At 38.2% G+C, this 21,701-nt stretch overlaps 1 protein-coding gene across 2 annotated transcripts in view; it reads left to right on the top strand.

Annotated features, from left to right (window-relative positions):
• Nucleotides 1-2,278: 2,278 nt before the first annotated feature.
• Nucleotides 2,279-21,701, top strand: part of TEX10 (testis expressed 10) — a 72,054-nt gene continuing 52,631 nt past the window's right edge. The window contains exons 1-2 of one of the 2 annotated variants that reach the window (XM_031945542.1): nt 2,279-2,533; nt 10,735-10,839. The gene's annotated coding sequence lies outside the window, so the exon portion shown is untranslated. Of the gene's footprint in view, nt 2,534-10,734; nt 10,840-11,743; nt 11,938-21,701 lie in introns of those variants that run through there. The other variant, XM_012543108.3, reaches the window with a different exon arrangement.

The raw sequence follows: 21,701 nt of genomic DNA, 5'->3' as shown, positions 1-21,701 counted from the left end.
ATTTTAAATTTGAAGAAACTAAGGCAAATAGGGCTACATAATTTGCTCAGGGTCACCCAACTGATGGGATACAGCTTCTCAGTGATGCTGAGATACCTGATGGTATAGTGCTCATGAGGTACAAATGATGAGATTAATGGTAATGAAGAGGTGTGAGAATTGGGGTGGAGAATTCCTTCTGAACGAGATGAAGTGAGATCTTTCAAGACAATTGTGAAAATCAAGTAAGGCTTCATCTACTTCAGAGTTTGAGTAGGCCTGAAGGACTTTAAGCATTGAGTCAAGGGCATACTTAAGTCCCCTTCCTGCTATCCTCCCATGACATCAGTGTCTCCCTAGTTCAGTCAAATATGGGCAATTATGTACTTATTGGTCAAGTTCAATTTCTTGGGTAGTTCCCACGTGTAGAATGTAAGATCCTCAGCCAATAAGGATGAGGGTCAATGGTGGGAGGGGGTATTTGCATTAGGGATTAAAAGTGTTGACCTTGCCCCAGACAGGCCTTTCTCCCTTGGATTGTCTGCTCGGATGGGACGCCCTTCTCGCAAGAATGTATAATAAACTTTGCTTTGCTTTTAGAGATTTCTCCAGCTTTTTTTATTAAATGATGATCCCTCTCCATTTCTGAACCACACGCTTCTAATCAGCACAGGTCCAATGCGAAAGAATTTGCAAACCAGAAAATTTGCATGGCAAAAGAGGAATTTTATTGTTCACTAAGAAAGAAGCTTTCTTTGTGGGCAAAACTCCTCATTAGGAGTTTAGCAATGAGAAGTCAGTTTTGCTAGGAAGACAAATTTCTCAGTGACAAGGTCCTGTTAGGAAAATGGCAAAGGTTAACACTGAGAAGAGAATATTTTCACAGTGGGCAAAAGTCCTGGCAAGCAGCTTTTAAGGAAAAGAGCTTCCTTAGCAGGCACGATCCTGTTTCAGATTTCTGCAAAGATTTAGGGTTTAGAGTTGTCTTTTATTAGCAGTCTGAGGCTTGGGCTTCCATTCAAAATTGAATGAGATTCCTGCAATGCTGTCAATACCTTGGATTTAGATCTCCAATTGAAAAGAGATCACTTATTTTGGGAATTTGAGCTACTGGGAGTGGTCCCAGACTAATTTTTACCTCAATAGAGGGTGTGATCACATCTCTGGACAGACACTGGATGTTGTCTGGAAAAGGTATGCTTTTCCCAAGGTCTGAGAGCTCTCCAGAAGGGGATCCAGGACCCCCAAAAGATCTCAGTTTACTTCAGTGCTATTGTTCTAACAATCTGTCTGTCAATGATGCTAAAATCTTCTAACCTTAGGACAATTCTACAAACATTACTGACCGTCAGTAGATAATCTTTTGGTAGCAACAGGTAATTCCCAGTATAATACTGAACAGACCATCCCTCAATGCTACTTGTAAGCCATAAAATTAGCAAATAAGTAATGTGAATCTCTGGTCTCTCGAACTTTGAATTTATCTTCTTTCTTCTGGTTCTTTGCTAAATTCTTTTGGAACTTAGCCCACTTCAATTGGTGATACAATTACAATAAACTTTGCTCCTTGACTTGGAGTTGGATTCAAGCCTTCAAAGTCTTTTGAGATACTTTGTGGCTCTGGTCTGTGACCCCAATCTTTTGGGATCTCCTTTTGAATCTCAACACAAGTAGGTCTGAGGGCAGATATGAATTCAGAAAATGAGTCTTTCTAACTCCGCGTCTGATGCTCTATCTACTGCACCACCTAGCTGCCCTTGGCAAACCCCAAAGTGCTTCATAAATGTTAGCAATGATGATGGTGATGATTATTTGGCCAGACTTGCAGATGTCAATAGAACTAGATGCTCAGTGAAGCTCAGTGAAACAAAAGTGCCTCAGACAGTGACCTCACCAGGAGAAATGTGTATGTTGGGGTGATCCCTGGAATAGGAAATGTGTGTGTGTTTTTGTGTATGTGGTCCCTCCACAGATATTACTCATTTATGGGTCCCTAATTTATGGTCCCTTTTCATTTTTATTCTCACTCTTCCCACTGATGGTGTCTGTATTTGTAGGGGAGTGGGCCCCAGGATAAATATTCTTACTATGTTGTTTCATTCAATATCTTTGCTTTAAACTGTCCTCAAGCTAACTTAAACACATCAATGGATGTTGGGGAATCAAGAGCTATGATTGTGAGTGAATGGAAAATCCACTTAATCCAGGATACCTCTTCTATGCATAAGAGGTTATTCTAGGCTATTTCTGAGGTCATAATAGATGATGAATTCCATTACTGACTTCAGATCCTTGCTGTGGGGGCTAGAGGTGGGGAAGAAATAATGAGGCATCCAAGAGAGAGAGACATGAAGGAGTCTTTAGGGAGAATTGGAAAATCTTAAGGAGAGTTCTCTGATAGTTCCTGACAGAAAGACAAGAAAAGAAAAAGAGAACTTTTCAGTGAGGAACTGAATTGGACCAAAAAAGTAGACATAAGAAAGCCTTGAAGAAGTACAAGAAAAAAATCTGGAGACCAGGATTATCATAATAATGAGAGCTGCATTTTAAAAAGGTAGGATGTTTCATTCATAAGAAAGAGGAGGCTGTGACAAAGATCACGTAGGATTTGATAGTGTAACAGGTAAGTAGGTTTAAGTGTGGCATTTAGAGGAGGCATAGGATGAATTCAGTGAGAAAGGAATTATAAAATAGCCAATTTTAACATAGTACTTTAAGGTTTGAAAAGCACTTTAGATATATCTCATTTTTATTCTCCACAACTCTTTATAAGTACTGTTATTACTATTTTATAAATGAGAAAATTGAAGCTGAAAGAAATTAAATGATTTTTCTAGGTCTATACAGTTAATAAATGTCTAAAGTAAGACTTGACTTTAGTTTTTCTTTACTCTAATTTCATAGCTCTCTCTATTTTACCACCTAACTACCTAAGGAATGATCTTAGGGGATAACCTAATTTTAGATTTCCAAATCAAGGTTCTAAAGTTTGCCAGTGGGCAAGAATGTTCTTTGTGTCAATCTCTTTTAATAAAGATGTTTTGAAAAGTTCTCTCTGAGGAAAAGGTTGGAGATGTCTTTTCAAGTGATTTTTTTTTTTTAAGGTTATATAGTAGATGACAGATCTGACATTTGAACTTGGTTTCTTTGACTTCAAATATGTTTTTAATAGATTTCATGCATTGTTGGTGGAGTTGTGAACTGATCCTCCATCCAGTCTGGAAAACAATTTAGAACTATGCCCAAAGAGCTTAAAAAAAAAAAAAAAAAAAAAAAAAAGCTAAAAACTTTTGATGCAGCAGTATCCCAAAGAGATTTTAGAAGAGGAGAAAGGACCCACATGTGCAGAAATGTTTGTAGCAACTTTTTTTTTTGTGGTGGTAAGGAATTGGAAAATGATTAGATGTCCCATATATGAATGTAATGGAATGTTATCGTTTCTATAACAAATGATGAGCAGGCTGATTTCAGAAAATCCTGGAAAGACTTACTGAACTGAAGCCGAGTTAAGTGAAAACCTTGTACATAGTTACAAAAAGATTTTGTGACACTTGACTACAAATGACTTAGCTCTTCTCAGCAATACAGTGATTCAAGACAATTCCAATAGACTTGGGATAGAAAATGCCATCTTACTCCAGATGCAAAGTGCCACCCACTTCCAGAGAAAGAATTATAAAGACTGAATGTGGACCAAAGTACATTATTTTTGTCTATTTTTTTTGGTTTGTTTTTTCTCTCCCATAGTTTTTTCTCTTTTATTCTTATTTTCTTTCACAACATGACTAATATAGAAATATTCTTAAAATGATTGCATATGTATAATTTATATCAGATTGCTTGCTGTCTTAGGGATGAGGGATGGGGATAAGGGAAGAAGGGAGAAAAATTTAGAACACAAAATTTTACAAAACTGAATGTTGAAAACTATCCTTGCATGTAGTTGGAAAATAAAATACTATTGAATTATAAAAAAATTCATTTTTGTCAGATTTTGAGTTCCAAATTTTTTTCTCCCTCCCTACTTTTCCTCTCTACTTTGCAAGATAGCAACCTATAGGTTATACATGTACAATCTTTTTTTTTTCTTTTCCAAAAACAAAAAACATGGGAGAGAGAAAAACAAACAAATAAAAAGGTGAAAATACTATGCTTCCATCCACTTTCAGTCTCTATAATTCTTTCTCTGGAAGTGGGTGGCATTTTGCATCCCAAGTCTATTAGAATTGTCTTGGATCACTATATTGCTGAGAAGAGCCAAGTCTATCATGGTTGATCATCACATAATCTTGTTATTGTGTATAATATTCTCCTGGTTCTGCTCACTTCATTCAGCATCAATTCATTTAAGTCTTTCCAGGCTTTTTTGATTCTGAAATCAGCCTGCTCATCATACAGAATAATATTCCATTACATCCATATACCACAATTTATTCAGCCATTCCCCAAATGATGGGCATCTACTCGTTGCCACAACAAACATTTTGTTTGTTGTTGAATCAATGAAACATTGATTCAAACATTTTATACATGTGGGTGTGGTGATCTTCTTTAAAATATAAGAGTTCTCTCTGGGAGAGAGGGTTTCTCAGGGAGGTTTTCTGGAGGCAGCTTTAGTTTCAGTTACAAGTAAATAATCGCCCAAAATTGCAGTCAGCTGATAAAAGTTCAAATCTTTTATTGTGTCCCTCAATATAGCTCGGTTAGCTCAGAGGCCTATCTCTCTACTTGGTTCTAAGAGCTTTTGCAGCTTTGTCCTTGGCTTCTGCCTCTGCTTTCTTCAGCCTCCAGCCAACACCAAGGTGGAAGATGCAATGAATCTCTCTTGCCTCGAAGAGAGGGCTTGTGGGCTTCCTCCCAGAGTGCTCCTCTCAGACCCCAGTCAATGTTATGCAGAAATTTTTTTAAGCTCTGAGAGTTTCCTCCATATATATGATCTCCCAAAGGTTAAACTCCTCCTTCTGGAGGCAGGGCTTAAGGGAGGTATAAATTCGGATATCTCATACTAAACCTTGTGAAGTCTAATGAGTACCTAAATATTTCTTGCTTCTATGAGCTCTCTAAAAGTGTGAACACAAGCATCGTTTCTATCAGTTGTACTTAGTACCTTGTTTCGAGTTCTGGCCCAAAATATCTCCTCCTAAGATCAAATCAATCATATTGAACCATGCTAAATTAGATAATTATTGTCTCTATGAACTCTAATGGCTTAACAATTTGTAAAGATTCCAACATGTGGGTCCTTTCTCCTCTTTTAAGATCTCTTTGAGATACAAACCCAGTAGTGACACTGCTGGATCAAAGGGCATGCACAGTTTTATAACTCTTTGGTTATAGTTACTAATTGCTTTGCAGAATGGCTCTATCACTTCATAGTTTTTCTTCTCACCCTCTCTCCCATGCCTCATGATATCTTTCTTCTTGTTATAGCTAACTCTTTTAGGATACAATCCTTTTTAGTGTTAGCCTGCCAATCAATGTTGTAATTCTATTTCCTTGTTAACCCCTTTTGGGGTTAATCTGCTAAATTCCTCTATGGATTTAGCCTGACAGTTAATGACATACTCCCATCTCATGGTATATTCCCTTTCTTTTGGTTAATCTATTGGGAAACTTGTCTTTTCCATTGTTAATTGTTAAAATGCTTTTCCTTGCTAATTATACTTTCCCAAATCTATTTCATATTTACCATCCTTGGTATCTATTTTATCTTTTCATTTTATCTATTACCTCTTTTCAAAAATAAAGGTATCTTTAGGTAAAGAGAATGTAATTATGAATTCTTCACGTATGTCTCATGCCTTGTGCCTCTTATTTTAAATTAGGAATTACTACCCCAATCCCATCAAAGGGTATGCAAGTTTTATAGCTCTTTGGGCATACTTCCAAATTGATCTCCAGAATAGCTGGATCAGTTCACAACTTCATCAACAATGTGTTAGTGTCCCAGTTTTCCTACATCTCCTCCAACATTCATCAACAAAAATTAATTTACTTTATTTTGAGGATCAAACAAGATATTAGTTCAATCAACAAACAAAATTTGATTAAACTCCTGCTAAGTGCTACACTTTCAAAGACAATTCACTTACATGTCTGTGGCATTATCACTCTGATGGCAAGGTCATTTTCAAGAACCAAGAACAAACAACAATCTCTGTGAATAGGAGATCCCTCACTGAGGACTGGGCAACACAACTTGTTTTCTTGCTTCCTCCCTTTTTCAGTATTTAGGTTTCTTTCTTAGGGAGTGCCTTAAACCTAAATCATTCTGACTCTCATTGGCCTGTAATAAGTCCCATGCCAAATCTAGCTTGGTCATTGTTTGACCCCTGATTGACTCAGGGTGAATATAAATAACAATTTTTTTCTATTTTGGCCAGAAACTCCTCAGGCTTTTCCCCCTCCAGATTAAAATTTTTTTTTTTTTTTTTTTTTTTTAAATAAATAGGATAGTTTCATCCAGCCCTGGGACCAAGATCCATTTGGTCCCAGTATATCTCTCCATTTAATAAACTATTAAATTGGTCTCTAATCTCTGTCTTGCTCAGTTTCTCCGACATTACATCATCTCCTTTTCTTACCATACATTTTTCCTTGATGATAACTTTTACTTCTTCTTAAAGTTTCTCAATAATTACATGTTACAGCTTACTCGCAACCACCTTGCTTGCACCTTTCCATCCATTGCCCTCTCTATGATAAATTTAATTCTTCGCAGACTATTATATTCTATTTGTTATTGCTATTTAGCATTGAGAAAAAATAAATGCAATCTGATTTTTTTTCTTGGGGAGGAAAGAAGAAGCAAATGAGTCACTAGAGCCACCCATAGATTCCTCTTTTTTTCTCCTAAAAGTAATCATATTGATGAGGTTTGGCACAGGGCAGGGAGTTGTGGGAATCCCCTTCTGGTCAGCGCAGGTCCTTTGTAAATGAATTTTTGAACCCAAAAAGTTAGACTGGCAGAAGAAGTTTATTAGCATTTGGCATTGAGAAGTTAGCCTTTGCTAGGAAGACTGACTTCCAAGTGGCAAGGTCCCAAGAAAGAGGTAAAGGTCTAGCAGAGAAATCCTCCAGCAGAGAAAAGAGAAAGTTTCTAGCAGAGAACTCCAGTTAGAGAGGTAAAGAGGGGTAAGGTCCTGTTAGGGAAATAGGTGAGAAAGAGGTTAAACGCTGAAAAAGAGAATGTCTTTTCAGTGGGCAGAGAGAGTCCCTTGCAGGTAGCTATGTCAAGGGAGTTCCCTTGGCCTGGTATGATTCCTGCTTTTGACCTCTCTGCAAGAAATGAGCACCAAGTTGCCTCTTTTTATAATTGAAACTTCGGCTAAAGGCTGGGGGGGCAGTTTGAGTTGAAATCAGACAGAGATTTTCGGAACTGAATAGAAATTTTCCATTTGAATGAGTGTATCTGGACTAATCTCCAACTCAGTAGAGGTCAAAACCTAGATCTCCAGTTAGGGCTAAATAGGAGTGGTCCTGGACTCAACTAGTCCCACCCAGATAACAGAACAAATCCACTTTATCTTCATTCCCTGGGGCGGGTCTTTCAAGGGAAAGCTTCTCTGAGGGAGTTTCTCAAGCATTCCCCCCAAAGTTCAAGAGAGAGAGAGAGAGAAAGAGAGAGTGAATGAGTTTCGGGGTTCCTCTCATCATTTCAATCATAAATTAAATTCAATTAGACAACCATATATTAAAAACCTATTATATTCAATATAACAGAATCAGGAAGACCCAGAGTTCAGGTCTATCCTCTTATACATATGGGCTGTGTGATATTGAGGAACACAATCACAGAGCCACAATTGACTCTCTTAAGACTCTAAATTGTAATATATTTAATAATCTGCCAAACTAATAAAATCACATCTAGACAAAAACAACAACAAAAACTCCAAACTTCTGTGTTCTCTTAGGAGATGGAGATTAAAAAGTGACATAAGGTGATGTGGTGCAACCATTGTCAGGAATGATATAAACTTTAACCAGTTCATCTTGTCGACATTGCCAGGAATGATGTGAACTTTGAGTCCATCTTGTTCCCATTTTCACACACCAAGGGAGGCCAATTTCTTTGTACTGTCTTATTAGCATGACTAAGAAATGTTCAATTCACCATATCAGGTAAGGGATCTCTCTTCTCTGCACAGGTGTTCTAGTCACATTCTTGCCCTACAAAAGACCTTTGTGACCAAAGCAACTTCATTTTCCTATATTATCATACTCTATTTCTTCCTGTCCCATCATGCTGTTGCTGATGTAGACATAATGCTCCCAAATTTGTTCTCAACTAGGACCATCTCTAGCTCTTCCTTAACTCTCTAGATCCTGCTCTTACTTGTCCTTACCCTCTTACCTTTTACCCTTAAATAGCTCCCTTCACTCACAGCAAGCTGCTTAGCCATTTTGATTTGACTCATGTAGCTTTTCATGACAATAAAGGGTCCTTGTGACTATAACACGTTTTGAATTTTTCACATTCCAAACTGCTCTCCCACTACTTGCTCTACCAACTCTACCAACAACACATAAGGATCCCAGTATTCCCACATCCCCTCCAACATTTATCTTTATTTTTTCCAGTCCAGATGAATTTTTCTACACACAACTCTGATCATACTGGAAAGGTAGCATGGTATAAAGTCAATCAACAAGGACTTATTGTCCCTGGCATACATACAGTGTATTTAGAACTGATGAGAGAAAGATAGAGACACAGTGCTTGTCTTCCATAAGTTCACATTCTGATGATGGAATAATATGCAATGCACAAAATATAGAGAACGTAAATGGAAGATAATCTCAGAGTAGCAAGTAAGTATAGCTTCATATAAAGTACATGGAGGGGAGTACAGTATGAGAAGATTGGAAAGGTAAAAAATGATCAGGTTGTGCAAGATTTTGAAAGCCAAATAGAAGATTTTTATATTTGATCATCTTGGAAGGGTTAGGGAAAGGAAAGAATGGAAGAGAAAAAGCATTTATTTTGTGCTCCAATATACTAGGTATTGCATTAAATGTTTCAAAAATATTACTTCATTATTACTACATGCCTCTCAGATTGGCTAAGATGATAGGAAAACATAAAGATGAATGTTGGAGGGGATGTGGAAAACTGGGATACTGATACATTATTAGTAAAGTTGTGAATTGATTCAACCATTCTAGAGAGCAATATGGAACTATTTCCAAAGGGCTATCAAACTGCACATTGTTTGATCCGGCAATGTTCTCTACTGAGTCTGTATTCCAAAGAGATGATAAAAAAGGGAAAGGGACCCACATGTGCAAAAATGTTTGTGGCAGCCTTGTCTGCAGTGGCAAGAAGCTGGAAACTTTCCAGTTGGAGAAGGGCTGAATAAGTTATGGCATATGAATATTATGGAACGTTATTGTTCTATAAGAAATGATTAACAGGATGATTTCAAAGAGGCTTGGAGAGACTTACATGAACTGAAGCTAAGTGGAGTAGAACAAGGAGAATATTGTACATAACAACATAATTATACTATAATCAATTCTGATGGATGTGGCTCTTTTCAATAGGGATGTGGTTCAATAGACCAGTTCCAATGGTCTTGTGAGGAAGAGAACCATCTGCATCCAGAGAAAGAATGATGGGGACTGAATATGGATCACAACATAGTATTTTCCCTCTTTTTATTGTTGTTTGCATTTTGTTTTTTCTCACTTTTTCTCTTTTTGATCTGATTTTTCTTGTGCAGCATGATAATTGTAGAAATTGCCTAACATATACCGGATTACTTGCTGTCTAGAGGTGAGGGTGGCAGGGAGTGAAGGAAAAAAAATGGAACATAAGGTTTTTTTTTTGTTTTTTTTTGAACATAAAGTTTTGTAAGGATTAATATTGAAAACTTTCTATGCATTTTTTTCCCTGAGGCAATTGGGTTGCGCGACTTGCCCATGGTCACACAGCTAGGAAATGTCAACTATCTGAGATCAGATTTAAACTCAGGCTCTTCTGACTTCAGGGTTGGTGCTTCACCTAGCTGCCCCCCTATGCATATATTTTGAAAATTAAAAAAATATATAGTATTACCTCAAAATAGGGCGGCACTAATGTTTTTTAAGTTTATGAAGACTAGCAGCTGAGGGGAGGATGGATTAGACTGGGCAGATGAAAGGGAGACTGTATTTATAAAGCACATCAGACTTGATGGGAATCAGGGTCTAAACTGGATCTAAACCCTGCTTTAGATTCTTTTACTAAGTTCTGTAATCCCATAAAGAAAGCGAATTTTCAAAGCCATATACAACGTGGAGATAATAATTATTACACAACTGTTCTTTTTTAAAATTTTTTTTCCTTTATTTATTTATTTATTTATTTAATAGCCTTTTATTTACAGGTCATACCCATGGATAACTTTATACACAACTGTTCTTTATTTTTATTTTTTTCCTTTATTTATTTATTTATTTAATAGCCTTTTATTTACAGGTCATACGCATGGATAACTTTATACACAACTGTTCTTTTTTTAATTTTTTTTCCTTTATTTATTTATTTATTTAATAGCCTTTTATTTACAGGTCATACGCATGGATAACTTTATACACAACTGTTCTTTTTTTTATTTTTTTTCCTTTATTTATTTATTTATTTAATAGCCTTTTATTTACAGGTCACACGCATGGATAACTTTATACACAACTGTTCTTTAGGATCATAGCATATATTCAGATCTGGAAAGAATCTTAGAACTGATCTAGTCTATTCCTTTCGTTTTGCAGGTGAGGAGACTGAGAGCCAGATGTCCAAGGTCGCTGAGAAAGTTAAGTGACAGCAGCGGGAACGGACCGCAAATTCTCCTATTCCCAATACAATACTATCTAAATGTGAGTTCTTGTTACCTCTTGGCTCAAAACGCCCCTCATTTTGCCTGTGTCTTCTGGAGAATACAAGGCAAACACACCGAGCCGCGGCTTTTCTCTTTTCCCCATCCATCCTCCAAATGGGCCAAACCCCAGGCCGTGCCTTTCCTGGGGAGCCCGCCATGTTCTCCTGCTCGTTCTTTCTTAGAGAAGCGAGCTTTCCAGGCTCTTCCTCCCCCCATCCCTCTCCGCCCGGACGCCGCCTTCCGGGCCCAGACCCTCTCCTGCCCCAGGCGTTCCCAGGTCCAAGCTTTGCTCGCCACAGAGACAGCCTCTCCTTCCCTGGCAGCCCCGCCTAGGAGCCCCAAGCTATGGCTGATCCCTTCCCGGCTAAACCGGGGGTTTCTCCTTCCGATCTCCTTGGCGCCTCGCGGCCGTTCTTCCCCGCCACATAGACCTACGCACGTGCGATCTCTTCCTCTTCTGGAGGAACACCCCCTGAGGGCAGAGGCGGGGCCGCCTGTATCCCCGGCACTCGCCGCAGGCCCGGCCCGCAACTTGAAGTCGGGGCTTAAATTAACGTGTGCTTTCGCATTCTGGGGAACTGCGTAAAACGCGTATTCCGGAAGGCGAGGATGAGTGCCTGCGAAACCACTTCGCGATCCCACCGCAAGTGCTCCTCTCTCCGCCCCAGTCTCCTCCGAACAATCTCCTCCGAGTTCGGGGGCGGAGTCGGGATGGGGGCAGACCGGGCTCAGACTGAAGATCACGCACGCGAGAGAGGGACTAAGCACGTCGGAATTCCGAGGCCTGCCCACCGTCCCCTGAGGCACCACCCGAAGGGGGCGGGGACAAGACAGCCCCGCCCCCCACCCGGTGCGCGCCGGGGACGTCACGTGGGAGCGCACCCTGCAAGGGGCGGGGGCAGGGAAACCGGATTTCCGGGCGGGGGAAAGCTACGCGGAGGCCGCGTGAGGACTAGGCGATTTGAAAACACGCTCTCTGCTAAAGCAGAAGAAAAGGCGGCGTTGAGCGCGGCGAGTTCGCCGAGGTAGTAGTGGCAGGAGCCGACGTCTCTCCTAGCCCTCCTTGGGCCCTGCGTACCATACATCAAAGTCCCAGGTTAGAAGCCCCCGGCTAGGGCGGAGGGGGGGAGGGACGCGGCGGAGACACTGAGCTAGCGGCGCGGGAGTCGCGGCGCGGGGACCCGAGCCCGCGGGCTTCCCCGCGCGCATAGGCTGCGGGAGGCCTGAGGCCTAAGGCACGGGGACCGGCTGCCCTGGAGCCAGGGCGAAGAACGAGCGTGGGGCCCATCGGACTGCTTCTGGGGGTCTGCCTGCTGGTTGGGCAGGCGGGGGCGGGGCGGGGCGTCCGCTGCTTCTCCCTGGAGGTCTGCGTTCTGGTGTTGGGGGCGGCAGGGAGCGAGGCTCCCTGCGCCCTGCACTTGGGGGGTGGGGGCCGGCCTAGCCGGGGCCTAGCCTGCGAAGCTCGTCCCCTCCCCTCTCCTCTCCTCCCTTCCCCCTACTTCTTCCCGCCTACTCCCTCGTCTGGCCTAGGCTAGGCCCAGGAGCGGGGCTGAAGCCGTCCGGGTAAATTGCAAGGAGGAAGAGGTCCCGCTGCCCTCCCTCCAATGAAAGCTCTGATTGAGAAGCATTTGAGGTCTCTTGCGCCTGGTGATTTGACGGGGAAGGTACCATATTCATAAGTGAAGAATTTAATAAAATTTCATTCCCTAAAGCCATGCTTTCCAAGCCCGCTGTGCCTCGGAAGACCATCATGTTTCAGTGGCTCTCCGCTCCTGAATGAGTTGTGGGTGGTTGGGAAAGGTCTTTGGAATGCAAAGCACCTGGGAGGGCGAATTATGCTCGTTCGTAGTTTTTTTTTTTTTTTTTTTGCATTTTGCTCTATTCTCTTAGATTGTGAGCTCCAGGAGGGCAGCAACTGTTCTTTGCCTTTCTTTGTATCCCCAGAGAAAAACATAGTGCCTGACGAATTGTGAGTGCTTAATAAATGCTAGTTGATTCACTGAAGTTCACATTTGTTCACTTGTGTTTGTGTGCACAGTCCTGGAACCAAGATTGTTATCCTGACGGGGGGAGGGATTGAAGGTACAAGGAAAATGTGACATACAAAGTTTTTACTTCTCAGTGACTCAGCTATGGTGAGATTAGGGAACAGAAAAATTGAAGATGTATAAAGCATCTACAATGTGCAAGGGATAAGCTTATTTTATAGACGGGACTTAAAAAACTATTGGGATCGTGAGAATTCTTAAAGCTTCTTGCAGTCTTTGAAAATTAAGTGCTGAGAGGTTAAAAACTAGTGTGTGAAAAAACAAGTATGTATCAGAAGCCGATCTTTACTTGAATCCAGGTGGTCTGGCTTTTGAGGCTTGTTCTACATTAAAAAAATTATAGCTTTTTTATAAAACATTTTTCAACATTGACTTGCAAAACCTTGTGTTCCAAATTTTCCTGTCCTTCCCACTCCCCCCTCCCCTAGATGGCAGATAGGTAGTCCAATAAATTTTAAATATTTTTAAGTATATGTTAAATACAATATTTGTAAACATTTATACAGTTATCTTGCTGCACAAGAAAAATCGGATCTAGAAAGAAAGAAAAAAACCTGAGAAGGAAAACAAAAATGCAAGCAAACAATTATACAAAGAGTGGAAATGCTATTTCCCATTATTCTCTCTCTGGATGTAGCTGATTTCTTCTTTACTGAACAATTGCAACTAGTTTGAATCATCTCATTGTTTGCCATATTCATCAGAGTTGATAATAATAATCTTGTTGCCCTGTATAATCTGTTTCTGCTCATTTCACATAGTATCAATTCGTGTAAGTCTCTTCAGGCCTCCCTGAAATCATTCTGCTGGTCATTTCTTAAAGAACAATAATATTCCATAACATTCATATACTACAATTTATTCAGCCATTCTCCACCTGATGGGCATCCATTCATTTTCCAGTTTGTTGCCACTACAAAAAGGACTGCCACAAACATTTTTGCACATGTGGGTCCCTTTCCCTTTAAGATCTTTTTGGGATATTAACCCAGTAGTAACACTGCTGGATCAAAGGGTATGCACAGTTTGATAACTTTTTGGGCATAGTTCCAAACTACTCTCCAGAATGGTTGTATTTGTTCACAGTTCCACCAACAATGTATCGGTGTCCCAGTTTTCCCATATCCCCTCCAACATTCTGCCATTATCTTTTCCTGTTGTCTTAGTCAATCTGTTGCTCTGCATTTCCTGGGCTGTGCTTAAACTATATGCAAGGCACTAGAAGAAACTTTTTCATATTTATTTCAACCCTTTCCCTCCTCTCAAAGCACTGGTAAATATTCCTATGTTTGGTAAAACGAGGTAGGAATTAAAGTAGCAAACAGAAATAGGTATTTAAAGATAATTTAAAGCAAGTCAGTCTTGAAACCAGTAATATGTAAGACTTAGGTTGGAACCATGGAAAGACTAAGGTCCTCATCATGGCTCCATGGCTTATTGTAGTAGTTTCCTTAGCTTGTTTGGTTGGTATCTTCTCTTCCATTAATCTGTCTTACTCCCCTATCCAGAAACTCCAGTGGCTTCATATTGCCTGTAGTCTAAAATAGAAATTTTCTCTGATTGCCTTTCTTTACCTTCTGGTTTCAGGCTGCCTTTCTAGGTTTATTGCAATTTACTCTTCCTTTGATAACTTTAGTACTCTAAGCTCTGCCTAAATTGACTTATTCTTTCCTGTACCAGATGACAAACTATTCTTTGCCTTTGAACTGGGTCCTTCTTCTTACCTCCAATTTGAGGAGTTCTTTTCAAAAAATTTTACTTTAAGGCAAAAAATCAGCTGTCAGTTCTTGTAGGAGGCCTATTCTCTTTTTAAAAAAATTAATTAAAGCTTTTTATTTTCAAAACATAAATACTTTTCACCATTTACCCTTGTAAAACTTTGTGTTCCAAGAATTTTTTTTCCTCCCCTAGATGGCAAGTAATCCGATATATGTCAAATATGTACAGTTCTTTTATACATATTTCCACAATTATGTTGCACAAGAAAAATCAAATCAAAAAGGAAAAAATGAGAAAAATGAAAGCGAACAATAGAGGGAAAATATACTAAAGTTGTGATCCACACTCAGTCCCTACAGTCCTCTGGGTGCAAATGGCTCCGTATCACAAGACTATTGGAACTGCTGGCCTGAATCACCTTGCTGTTGAAAAAAAGCCATGTCTGTCCAAATTGATCATCATAATATAGAGTTCTTAATATTTTTATCCTTGCAGCTGTTGGAGTTAGATCCTATTATGATTCTGTTATTTATCTTACTGGAAATGTGCAGACAGCTTAAGTGACTTGGTCATGGTGTGAGGCAAGATTTGAACTCAGATCTTTCTGACTCCAGGTCCAGTGCTTACTGTGCCATCTGGCTTGGGAATTAGAAATAATTTGAAAATTGGGTATTTTTTGGAACAAAATCAGCATAATTGAACTTGTGACTTGTATTTTATTCTTCAAAGTAACTTTATGGTCAGTGTTTTTTTTTTTTTTTTTTTTTTTTTTTTAATAACTTTTTATTGACAGAACATAGGCATGTGTAATTTTTTACAACATTGTCCCTTGCGCTCACTTATGTTCCGACTTTTCCCTTCCCTCCCTCCACTCCCTCCCCTAGATGGCAGGCAGTCTTATAAATGTTAAATATGTTATAGTATATCCTAGATACAATATATGTGTGCAGAACCATACAGTTCTCTTGTTGCACAAGAAGAATTGGATTCAGAAGGTAAAAATAACCTGGGAAGAAAAACAAAAATGCAAGTAGTCCTCATTCATTTTCCAGCGTTCCTTCTTTGAGTTTAGCTGCTTCTGTCCATCATTGATCTATTGGAGCTGAATTAGATCTTCTCTTTATCAGATAACCACTTCCATCAGAATACATCCTCACACAGTATTGTTGCTGAAATGTGTAATGATCTGGTTCTGCTCATTTCACTCGGCATCAGTTCATGTAAGTCTCTCCAAGCCTCTCTGTATTTGTCCTGCTAGTCATTTCTTACAGAACAATAATATTCCATAATATTCATATACCATAATTTATTCAGCCATTCTCCAACTGATAGGCATCCATTCATTTTCCAGTTTCTAGCCACCACAAAAAAGGGCTGCCACAAACATTTTTTGCACATACAGGTCCCTTTCCCTTCTTTAGTATCTCTTTGGGATATAAACCCAGTAGTAACACTGCTGGATCAAAGGGTATGCACAGTTTGATAACTTTTTGGGCATAATTCCAAATTGCTCTCTAGAATGGTTGGATTTGTTCATAGCTCCACCAACAATGTATCAGTGTCCCAGTTTTCCCACATCCCCTCCAATGTTCATCATTATCTTTTCCTATCATCTTAACCACTCAGACAGGTGTGTAGTGGTATCTTAGAGTTGTTTTAATTTGCATTTCTCTGATCACTAATGATTTGGAACATATGTCAGTCTTTCAATCAGCTCTTCATTATTGTGTTTATGGAGGCGAAATATTAGTGTGGATTATAAAAGTGATGGACAATCTGACCAGGGTTCTCTAGCTTGATGAGTAGAAGCAAATTACATAATATTCAAGACAGTCCAGGAAATGGGTGGTAAATTGATTCTTTTCCGTTTAACGTTTGATAGATGTTCTTTTAATGAAATCTTTTGTATTTCTTTATCTTAAGTTGTCCTACAATAAAATTGGAAGGCAAACATGTTAAAACTAGGACAACAGTTTTGCATGAATAATGGCTTACCTTTGATGTACATAATGTATGTAGAGAGGCTAGTTTAAATAATTGTAATGTCACCCAGCTGATGGATAGAGCATTAAGAAGTGCTGCTACTACTACTTTTCTCCTTTCTGTATTCTGTTGCAATAGTTATGCTTGAGGGATGAAAGTAGAAACAAAATATCCATTTGTAGCTTTGGAGATGTGGCTGGCACAGTGGAGAAAGTGCCATGCCTGGAGTCAGGAAGATCTGAGTTTAAACCTGACCTCAGATTTCCTAACTGTGGGATCAAGTCACTTAATCTTGTTTGCCTCAATTGCCACCTCTACTGGAAAAAGAAATCACAAAGTACTTCAGTGTCTTTGTCAAGAAAACTCCAATTGGAATCATGAAGAATTGGACATGACTGAAAAATGTTGAACAACTCCAGAGGGAAATCAAGAAAAACCAGACTTGAAATCCTCAACTATATTCCTTCTATTTTGTTGCTCATCAAGTCTTCTCTATTCTTTAACAGTGTCTTTCACAGCTATTTCTTCTGTTTTTACTGCTGTCATTCTGGTCCATATCTATATTATAACATCTAGATTATGACGTGTGTTTATTATATATACATATATATATAATACACACATTTAATATATATATATATTTAAGTTGTGAGTTGCATATTCTCTCCTTTCTAGGCCCTCTCCCACCCATTGAGAATACGATGTCCATTATACATGGGAAATCATACAAATGTTTCCATATTAGCCTTTTTTTTTTTAAAGCAAGAAAAGAAAATGGAAAAAAAAAATGTCAGTCTACACTCAGTTCTTCTCTTTCTGAAGGTGGCTATATATTTTCACCATGAGTCCTTTGGAATTATCTTGACTCATTGTATTAATGAGAGTTTTCTAAAACCATCTGCTCATCATTTCTTATGGCATAAAATATTTCATCACCATTATATACAACTTATTCTGCCATTCTCCTACTAATGAGATTCTCTCAATTTCCAATTCTTATGCCACCACAAAAAAACCCCAAAACAAAACAAAAAATGAAACTACAAATATTTTTTGTACATATAGATCTTTTCCTATCTCTTGGATAAATGTAGTGGTATTGCTGGGTCAATGGTATTATAGTCCTTGGGGACTAAATTGCTCTCCAGAATGGTTGGACCAGTTCTCAATTTGACTATAGGTATGATTTGAAATAGCCTTCTAATTGGTTTCTCAGATTCTAATCTTAATCCTTCCCACTCAACTTTTTCTTTTTCTCCAGTCTATATTTGGTTAAATACTACCTATACTTTTGCTGTTTGTCCAAGAACTTGCACTGACTTTTGTCTGTCACATAAAGTCTTAAAAATCCATCGGTATTTAGGGCCCTCTAAAATTTGATCTACCTATTAGAATTTTTTTTTTTAACTCCAATTTAAATTATTCTGTTTAGATCTTTTACTTCATGCCCATGTTCATGTGATGTTCTTGCTTGGAATTCCCTATTTTGGCTAGAGAATTAGCCTTTAGCCACTGAAACTTTTCTAGCTGACGTGATCTTTGAATTTCCTGTGGACATGTGATCTATTTCTTTGTATTTCCTCAAAACAATTTAAGATCATCTTAGATCCATTGAAGGTGCTTAGTGAATAAATACTTGTGTATTGAATACACATAAAACATGCTACTCTTAAAGCTGTGAAGTCCTCCAAATAGCCATGATTAATTTCTCAAATTGGGGCTACTGTACTTCAAGGTCTTAATAATTTTAATTTCTCTTTTATTAGTTCAAAATTCAACAAATATTTATTTAGGCCTTCTTCAAAGCATTGATATTTACAAATTTTATGCACTGTTTCTTTTTTATTCCAGTACCACTAATGCAAAAGCTGTGAAGCTGCTACTTTGTTTTTTAACTCCTTTTGGCTTTAATTTGATTAAATCTGCAATTTTTTTATCCTAGAAAACAAAAGATTAAGGAGACATGATGGTTGTCTTCATATGCTTGAAGGTCTACCATGTAGAAGAGGAGTGAATAGATATATGTTGTATTTTGAGGGCAGAATTGGCCATAATGGTTTAGGCATAGGGAGAAGCAGATTTTAACTCCTTGTAAAGGAAGGAATCCATGACAAGAACTGTCCAGCAATGCATTGGGTCACCCTTTGGGTCAAAGAGTTGTCTCACAAGATCTTCACATAGCTGTTAAATGAGCATGTTATAGATAGGATTTGTGTTTTAGGTAGTAGTTGAACTAAAATAATCTCCGGGGCTTTTTCAACTTTGAAATAGTAAGATTCTTTTTCCATAAAAATATATACTGTAATATATACTGTGTATTAATCAAACTGATCTGAACTATACAGCCTTAAATCCCAGAAGTTATATAGCATGTAGATTCCTGACATTGTACCATTAGTGATTGATTTCTTTGATCATAGACTTGAGCTGAGAGCTAGTCTCCAATAGGACAATGTGTAGATGTGTATTCCTTCACATAAGGGAAGCAGGTTTCAGTTCAACATGAGGAAGTATTCTTTAGCAAGAGTATCTAAAAATAGGCCACCTTATTTTATCATATAATGTATTTAAGCACAGGGTCAGTTAGTCAACTATCATTAATAGAGAAAATTCTTATGTGCAGTTGGAGTAGATAGATTATTTAGGGTTTTTCAGTCAAATTTGAGGGTTAGGAGACAGATAATCCAAATGTAATGAAACTTTCTTCTGTGGATTATACTTGACTGAGGGAATAACTTAAAGAGAAACTACAAAATGTGAATAATAGCTTCATTGGAATTAATGTAGACCCATCCAAGTAATTCTACAAGTAATTCTATTACTATATTTATATCTTGTAAATAGAATAAAAAACATAGGGAATAAGCAGATAATGGTAGTGTCAAAATATAATCGTTTCAAGGTATTAGTACATAGTGTTATTTGTTTTTCTTTATTATTTTATTTGAAAAAGTTAATCGTTAGATATGCATATATCAAACATTGGTGGGTAGTTACATAGGGTGTTAGTTTTAAGCCTTATTGTGGCCTAAGCAACTTAATGTAGTAAAAAACAATATAATGTTGGATTTAGATTTGGAAAACGTAGATTTGTTGCCTAGTCTTAGTTGAGTCTTACTGCTCATTTTGGAAGCATCATTTAAGCTTGCTAGGTCTTATCTTTCTTATCTATATAATAAAAGAATTGTGGTAAGATTATCTTTTCTATTTCTTGTCTCTACTATAATGTGACATCTAAGTAATAGTATCAACACATTGTTGGGGATAGTGAACCAAAGGAAGGGCTAATTTCAGAGTGGACTTGCCATTACCTCAAACATATTGGTAATAAGTTAAGAGCTTCCTGTATATACATGATCTAAAGGTTAACTCCTCCTTCTGGAGAGAGTGGGAGTCTGGGTTATCTCCCAGAGTGCTCTCTGGCCCTAAGGGAGGTGTGAATTCAGATCTCATACTAAGCCTGAAATCTCTCAAACGTGTGAACTCCATTGAGTACTTAGATACTTATGAGCTCTCTAAAGGTGTGAACACAAGCATTGTTTCCATCAGTTGTACTTAGTACCTTGTTTCAAGTTTTGGCCCAAAATATCTCCTTCTAAGATCAAATCAATCATATTGAACCATGCCAAATTAGATAATTATTGTTTCTATCAACTCTAATGGCTTAATAGTTTGTAAAGATTCCAACAAGAAGCATCTTCTTTACAACTTCTTTAAGCTCTCTGTTTTGATCCATTGCACAGAATCGGTGTTATGAGTCCTGGGACTACAGTTATACATAAACATTACATGTAAGAAGTTGTCTCCTAAGACATGTCCTTGTGTTAAGCATGAATAGAAGTATGGCTTCATAACCTTGTGGCCACCCCTCACCCCCACTCCCCCAGCATTACATTATCTCAGAAGGAAAAACTATTTGCTAAATTATTATTTTACAAGTCCCTAGAGGCAGCTAAGTGGCTTAGTGGATAGAACAACCCTGGAGTCACTTCTTTTTCAATCCAGTCTCAGACACTAATTAACTGTGTGTCCCTGGGCAAGTCACTTAATCCTGTTTCCCTCAGTTTTCTCATCTGTAAAATGTGCTGGAGAAGGATTTGGCAAAGCACTATTGGCTAAGAAAACATTAAAATAGGAGTATGAAGTGTTGGACTTGACTAAAAATTACTGAACAGCAACAAATATCTAAATAGGCCCCTACCCTGTTAATAGCCTCTGATTTGAAGGGAAGATTTGAGGCCAGTTTTTTTTTTTTATTCTTTAGATCTTATTTCTCTAATGTGCAATTTATTCCTTATCACTACCTTGTAAATTTAAAGTTGGTTTTTGCTATTGATTTTTTATTAAAATGAAATCGAGAACTATTGTTGAGAAAATTCATCATATTACATTTTTCATTTGGATGATATATTATTATCACTGTTTTTAGTCAACTGTTAAATCTGTCAATCTACCCAGTTTGATCTAATGTGGAAAAACCTTTAACCATGTTGAGAGGGAAGGGGGCCTCAGTTTGAAGCTGTTAATTTACAAAATGGATAATTCATTGGTAGACAACTGCTATTTGCTTTCCTCTAAGGAGGCTGAACACAACTTCTATTTAAAATTGACTAAATATGTTTGTTGTGAAGCGCATAAGAAGAGAAAGGAAAAAAATCAGGCTTGATTTTACTCTAATCATTAGGTTTAGAATATGGAAAAATGTTTTAACTGGAGGCAAGAATCACTTTCTCTAGGTTCTTGGGACTCCTTTAATAGATAGCCAATTGATATTTACAAAAATAGGTATGTATACTTAATGTACATGCATGAATTAGAAATAGTTTTTATGGTTGTATTTGTATCATTATCCCATTACTTAAAATTGTGAGTTCCATGAGGGGGGAAAACATTTTAATTAATAACTGTCTCAGCACTTAATCTAGTCCTGTATATAGTAATTGCTTAATAAATGTTGACTGAATTATTGGAGTTGGTGCTTGAATGAGTGGTACTGTACAATTCTGAAAGCTCATTAGATTTGGGGGGGTGGATGAAAAGGGAAGACTCAAGGATTTAGGGGCATTTCTGGTGTGCCATCTGTTCATCCCCTTCTTTCTCCTCTCAAATC

This window comes from Sarcophilus harrisii, chromosome 1 (assembly GCF_902635505.1).
Source record: "Sarcophilus harrisii chromosome 1, mSarHar1.11, whole genome shotgun sequence".
NCBI classification, from domain to species: domain Eukaryota; kingdom Metazoa; phylum Chordata; class Mammalia; order Dasyuromorphia; family Dasyuridae; genus Sarcophilus; species Sarcophilus harrisii.
Note: the sequence above shows the minus strand (reverse complement) of the source record. Positions and strands in the feature narration are given on the sequence as shown.